Consider the following 7,358-nt stretch of genomic DNA (forward strand, 5'->3'; position numbering starts at 1 on the left):
TATAATACGAAATAACGAGGCTGTGTCATAGCTAATGCGTTATTGCGAGCGAGTGTGTCATCTAGTCACGCGTCAGAGCGCATTGTAGTTATTTTCACCGCCTAATTCTTATGGACAGGGAAGCTCGTTTGATAGTCTTAGTAGGAATAAAATAAGAAAATATAATTAATGTACCGAGAATAGATACTAAGAAATAATAATAACAAATTAATAATAACAACAATAATAATAATATTAATCATAAAAATACATGTTTGAAACTGGAAAAGGGATACTGCTAAGTGACCCTTTAGGTGGGTTACAATCATCATATACGTGACTATCCTGAACTGATACTTTGCTTTGGGCCTCTTATTCGCTCTTGGACCCTTAGGTTTGAGAGTAAACACACACGTTTTAAACAGTGTGCTCGCAAATTACACAACTTCAAGAATTTGTGATCTGTTGATTATTTAGGCCTCCAACTACGTAGCTCTGTGGCTGTACACAATGTCACCGTTAAAGGCACAAGCTACAAAAAAAGCCACGTGTGTTGTCTTTGAGAAGAATGATGAGGGACTAGTCTTTGGCAAGATAGAACTGATTCTTGTTTGCAACAGTTGTGTTTACTTTGTCACAGAGAAATGCCAGTCTGATTTCCTTTTTGATCAGGGGATTTACTGCCTAAAGATGGGCTCAGAGAACCCCATTTCAAATTATTTCTGCCTCGAACATGCAAGCCTGCTTGACTATTACCCTTTGCCTGTGTACAACATGTTTGGTCTGTCTCTAATAGCCACTCCTTTCCTTCAGAATGTCTGATATAAGTGAGAGCATCAAGGACGCAGTCATTTCTGTCCTGCCAAGTGTGCCAGAAGAAACGATCTTACACCAGGGAGTAGAAAGCAAAGATGACTTGCAGTACATAAGAGAACAGGAAATTGCAGAGGTTAATCGACCAATCCAGTGCAGAAAACATTTAAATGCATGGAAATGAGCAGGTACTGTATATTTACTACTTCACTACCAAATTAAAGAGTGTATTAAAAAGCTTATTGTTTTATCTAATTAATTATGGCGCAATTTAGTCAATATGCATAATGATAGATTTTTGTTTTCATTGCCAGATGCTATAAGTTGTGCTACCCCCTACTCCAGTCCCCAGAAGGCAGTAAATCCGCTATTTTGATTTAAATGAGTATAGTCTAACCTGATGGACATGTGTACCGAGGTACTTGTGTGCCATAGCTGGAGATAATATGGGATCACAGAGTGGCTTTAGTGAAAATTTCAGTAAAAGTACCCATTCTGCATCTATATGATGTTTGTAAATAGCCAAGGCGTGATTGCAAGCGAGTGTCATCTTGTCACGCGTCCTCGTAGCAAGCTAACCAGACAGTAAAAAAGCAGATAAAACACTTCGAACATGAATCATTTTAAGCCATGTTATCTAGCTTTGTGTGATAACATGAGAGAGGATTGCTGTTGAGAACTGAATCAACCAATAGTTAGCGCTGGTAACTGCACGAAAGCTCATATAAGAAAATACAATGAAAATATAATAATTTAACTTACTGAGAAAATATAATAAGAAATAAGAGGCTGTGTCATAGCTAATGCGTTATTGCGAGCGAGTGTGTCATCTAGTCACGCGTCAGAGCGCATTGTAGTATTTTCACCGCCTAATCTTGGTCAGGAAGCTCGTTTGATAGTCTTAGTAGAATAAAAAGAAAATATAATTATTACTGAGAATAGATACTAAGAAATAATAATACACAGTTTATTGTCCATCTCTCATAAACTTCCTTACGAACCTAGTTTAACCTGAAAATATTTACCTACTGCTAAGTGACCCTTTAGGTGGGTTACAATCATCATATACGTGACTATCCTGAACTGATACTTTGCTTTGGGCCTCTTATTCGCTCTTGGACCCTTAGGTTTGAGAGTAAACACACACACATTTTAAACAGTGTGCTCGCAAATTACACAACTTCAAGAATTTGTGATCTGTTGATTATTTAGGCCTCCAACTACGTAGCTCTGTGGCTGTACACAATGTCACCGTTAAAGGCACAAGCTACAAAAAAGCCACGTGTGTTGTCTTTGAGAAGAATGATGAGGGACTAGTCTTTGGCAAGATAGAACTGATTCTTGTTTGCAACAGTTGTGTTTACTTTGTCACAGAGAATGCCAGTCTGATTTCCTTTTTGATCAGGGGATTTACTGCCTAAAGATGGGCTCAGAGAACCCCATTTCAAATTATTTCTGCCTCGAACATGCAAGCCTGCTTGACTATTACCCTTTGCCTGTGTACAACATGCTTGGTCTGTCTCTAATAGCCACTCCTTTCCTTCAGAATGTCTGATATAAGTGAGAGCATCAAGGACGCAGTCATTTCTGTCCTGCCAAGTGTGCCAGAAGAAACGATCTTACACCAGGGAGTAGAAAGCAAAGATGACTTGCAGTACATAAGAGAACAGGAAATTGCAGAGGTAATCGACCAATCCAGTGCAGAAAACATTTAAATGCATGGAAATGAGCAGGTACTGTATATTTACTACTTCACTACCAAATTAAAGAGTGTATTAAAAAGCTTATTGTTTTATCTAATTAATTATGGCGCAATTTTAGTCAATATGCATAATGATAGATTTTTGTTTTCATTGCCAGATGCTATAAGTTGTGCTACCCCCCTACTCCAGTCCCCAGAAGGCAGTAAATCCGCTATTTTGATTTAAATGGTATAGTCTAACCTGATGGACATGTGTACCGAGGTACATTGTGTGCCATAGCTGGAGATAATATGGGATCACAGAGTGGCTTTAGTGAAAACTTCAGTAAAAGTACCCATTTCTGCATCTATATGATGTTTTGTAAATAGCCAAGGCGTGATTGCAAGCGAGTGTCATCTTGTCACGCGTCCTCGTAGCAAGCTAACCAGACAGTAAAAAAGCAGATAAAACACTTCGAACATGAATCATTTTAAGCCATGTTATCTAGCTTTGTCGTGATAACATGAGAGAAGGATTGCTGTTGGAGAACTGAATCAACCAATAGTTAGCGCGGGTAACCTGCACGAAAGCTCATATAAGAAAATACAATAAGAAAATATAATTAATTTAACTTACTGAGAAAATATAATAAGAAATAACGAGGCTGTGTCACAGCTAATGCGTTATTGCGAGCGAGTGTGTCATCTAGTCACGCGTCAGAGCGCATTGTAGTTATTTTCACCGCCTAATTCTTATGGACAGGGAAGCTCGTTTGATAGTCTTAGTAGGAAATAAAATAAGAAAATATAATTAATGTACTGAGAATAGATACTAAGAAATAATAATAACAACAATAATAATAATATTAATCATAAAAATACATGTTTGAAACTGGAAAAGGGATACTGCTAAGTGACCCTTTAGGTGGGTTACAATCATCATTACATACGTGACTATCCTGAACTGATACTTTGCTTTGGGCCTCTTATTCGCTCTTGGACCCTTAGTTGAGAGTAAACACACACACATTTTAAACAGTGTGCTCGCAAATTACACAACTTCTAGAATTTGTGATCTGTTGGTTATTTAGGCCTCCAGCTACGTAGCTCTGTGGCTGTACACAATGTCACCGTTAAAGGCACAAGCTACAAAAAAAGCCACCTGTGTTGTCTTTGAGAAGAATGATGAGGGACTAGTCTTTGGCAAGATAGAACTGATTCTTGTTTGCAACAGTTGTGTTTGTCACAGAGAAATGCCAGTCTGATTTCCTTTTTGATCAGGGGATTTACTGCCTAAAGATGGGCTCAGAGAACCCCATCTCAAATTATTTCTGCCTCGAACATGCAAGCCTGCTTGACTATTACCCTTTGCCTGTGTACAACATGTTTGGTCTGTCTCTAATAGCCACTGTGAACTCTCTCAGCCCACAGGGGGTTGAGTGACGGAAGTCCAGAAGAACCAGAGCAGGGAGACTGAGGTAGTGATTAACAAAACGTTCTTTAATGATGGTAACGAGTGGGGGTAAAGGTAGGGGGAGCCAAAAACAACAAAAATGTCTTCCCGGTCGGGGTATCGGTGCTCCACTCCAGGTATTCACTCGGTCTCCTTCTGGAGGGAAACAAGAAGCACATCGGTTAGGGGGGCGGGGCTTGGTCAGTCCGGTCCGGGTCCGGCTCCTTCCTCCAGGTGTCGACTGGTGCTCCTCCCGGCTGCGAGGGGGTGTAGGGGTGAAGGTCTCCCCCCCCTGGGTGGTTGCGCTCCAACCTTCTCCCAGCTCCAGCCCTGAGAGGTCCCTGTCGTCGCCCCCGGTCACACGGTCCCCTGGACTCACGGTTGCTCCGTTACACAAAACAGTTGATAAGTTGTCACACCTATTCCTCTACGCGAGGAGAGAGTGGCCCACGGCCGCTTACGGTCTCTGATCCAGGTACAGAAAGTCGCCTGGTGTAGCTCCTCCGAAAGCCCCAGCAGCTCTCCCTTCCTGTGTTTGTGCTGGGCTATAAAAGCCTGCCTGCTCGTCAGCGCAAGCAGCTTCAGGTGGGCGCCGGCAGCCAATCTAACAAGCAGTTGCAGGTGTGCAGCAGAGTGGAAAATTCCCCTTACCTTCCCTCTGCTGCAGCCCTGTCCATGGTGCTGCCTGGTGTCACCTTAGGTGTTCTGTCTGGTGCTGTCCAGGGTCCTGAACGTCTCCAGGCTGTGGTTTGGTAAGTACCGCCCACTCACGACTTTCCCCAGCAGCCGCCGGTGTCGATGGGCTCGGCCGTCTTGGTGGTCACGTGGGGAGCACCGATCAGGGATCGGGGCGCCACACCACTCCTTTCCTTCAGAATGTCTGATATAAGTGAGAGCATCAAGGACGCAGTCATTTCTGTCCTGCCAAGTGTGCCAGAAGAAACGATCTTACACCAGGGAGTAGAAAGCAAAGATGACTTGCAGTACATAAGAGAACAGGAAATTGCAGAGGTTAATCGACCAATCCAGTGCAGAAAACATTTAAATGCATGGAAATGAGCAGGTACTGTATATTTACTACTTCACTACCAAATTAAAGAGTGTATTAAAAAGCTTATTGTTTTATCTAATTAATTATGGCGCAATTTTAGTCAATATGCATAATGATAGATTTTTGTTTTCATTGCCAGATGCTATAAGTTGTGCTACCCCCCTACTCCAGTCCCCAGAAGGCACGGGAGAAAGAAAAAGACGATTAGAAGTAAAAAATCATAATCGTTAATTTAAGCAGTAAACCTAAAGAGTAGCTCCGTAAATGACCCACGGACCAAATATTTTCCAGATCGCACACTTCAATCTTCCTCCTTGGGATCTTGGTATGTTAAATTTGCTAAAGTATCGTAACTGTAGCAGCAACACGTGTGCTATTGACTCTGTGTTTCCTTGAAAATAGCATTAGCCACACGTGGCGTTTAGTATTTTTCAGTTTGCACACTTCAGTTTCTTCCTTTGGGATTTCAGCGAGTTTAAATTTGAAATTTAGCTAAAATATCGCCATTGTAGCAGCAACACGTGTGTTATTAACTCCGTGTTTCCTTGAAAATAGCATTAGCCACACGTGGTATGTATAGCTATTGAGTTTCTCTCATATAAAGTTGAATGTTGCTATTTGAAAGCGTAAATGGCACTGTTATTGTATCATACGTGTATGAATGTGCTATGTAACATGTGTATGAATGTGCCATGTAATAACCTTGTGTTAATTTTAAGTAGGCTATAGCTCGTTCAAGGTGGCTATTAGTTGAGCCTATGCACGTAAATGAAGTTAGCTAATGCAGTACTGTTAGAAACCATGCACTAGCGCTTAGCAAGTGCGCTACATTTGGGTATATGATGTAGCCATATCTTCTATTGTGCATGACAGTGCAAGAGGGTTAGTTCACATGCATTTAAATGATTTTACAATCAACTAATGATTTACTTGATTGTTAAAGGTTTATTGCCATGTATTTATATTGAGTTCATGGTTTAAATATTTTTTGCTATAGTTACATGGAAAATACCTTGCTCATAATTCATGATTAATGGTTAAAAGAGTGATAGAATATTTGATAAAATGAAACTGTACAGTTGAACATTTATAAAGTGTACTGTTTGCTTTATTAGTAACACTTTTACACTTTTGAGGTTACAATGATGCCTTAAAGAAAAAAACTAAGATTGAGAAAAGTATTCAGTTGTTATAATAGCCTGTTGTCATACAGGCTGGGTTTTTTGGATACCTGAGAAGAAACCTGTGAACCTAGGATTCTCTCCCTGGCGAGCCGACCAGCTTGATCAACTTGATTCATCCTCATCCATTGAGGTAGAACCCCCTGATACCCCTTGTTTCTCCCAACCCCACTCTGGTGTGGTAGGATTGTGATTGAGAAATTACACAATTTTATTTGATACTTTATTTTTTGTAAAAAGGGTGCACCCAACCAACAAAACTGACTTGAAACTAACTAAATTGAACTTGACCAATTGAACTGAACCAGACTGAACAGAAGACATTCAGAACTGAATGGACAGTGAATACAGTTACAACGCTCAGGACATTGATATGAAGACAAATTAATGTGTTTGAATGTGATAAGCTTTACATATTGTCATTACGTTTTCTTTAATACAGTTCTAACCATTTTGCACTTTCTGGCTCCGGTTGTTCATTGTGTCCATCTCTTCATTCATAACCTCTCCTTACGAACCTAGCTTTAACCTGAAAATATTTACCTACTGCTAAGTGACCCTTTAGGTGGGTTACAATCATCATATACGTGACTATCCTGAACTGATACTTTGCTTTGGGCCTCTTATTCGCTCTTGGACCCTTAGGTTTGAGAGTAAACACAAACACATTTTAAACAGTGTGCTCGCAAATTACACAACTTCAAGAATTTGTGATCTGTTGATTATTTAGGCCTCCAGCTACGTAGCTCTGTGGCTGTACACAATGTCACCGTTAAAGGCACAAGCTACAAAAAAAGCCACGTGTGTTGTCTTTGAGAAGAATGATGAGGGACTAGTCTTTGGCAAGATAGAACTGATTCTTGTTTGCAACAGTTGTGTTTACTTTGTCACAGAGAAATGCCAGTCTGATTTCCTTTTTGATCAGGGGATTTACTGCCTAAAGATGGGCTCAGAGAACCCCATTTCAAATTATTTCTGCCTCGAACATGCAAGCCTGCTTGACTATTACCCTTTGCCTGTGTACAACATGTTTGGTCTGTCTCTAATAGCCACTCCTTTCCTTCAGAATGTCTGATATAAGTGAGAGCATCAAGGACGCAGTCATTTCTGTCCTGCCAAGTGTGCCAGAAGAAACGATCTTACACCAGGGAGTGGAAAGCAAAGATGACTTGCAGTACATAAGAGAACAGGAAATTGCAG

General features: G+C 40.7%; 1 long non-coding RNA gene across 2 annotated transcripts; it reads left to right on the top strand.

The window, feature by feature from the left end:
• LOC135245081 (uncharacterized) lies at positions 1-7,352 on the top strand. Of its 2 annotated transcripts, none has more exons than XR_010327141.1 (4): positions 1-980; positions 2,339-2,525; positions 4,802-4,989; positions 7,225-7,352. It is a non-coding gene; the product is annotated as an uncharacterized LOC135245081 (long non-coding RNA). The 2 variants fall into 2 exon arrangements; XR_010327142.1 differs by lacking the exon at positions 7,225-7,352 and adding an exon at positions 5,117-5,161.
• The last annotated feature ends 6 nt before the right edge of the window (positions 7,353-7,358 follow it).

Source organism: Anguilla rostrata, chromosome 18 (genome assembly GCF_018555375.3).
Source record: "Anguilla rostrata isolate EN2019 chromosome 18, ASM1855537v3, whole genome shotgun sequence".
Lineage (NCBI taxonomy): Eukaryota > Metazoa > Chordata > Actinopteri > Anguilliformes > Anguillidae > Anguilla > Anguilla rostrata.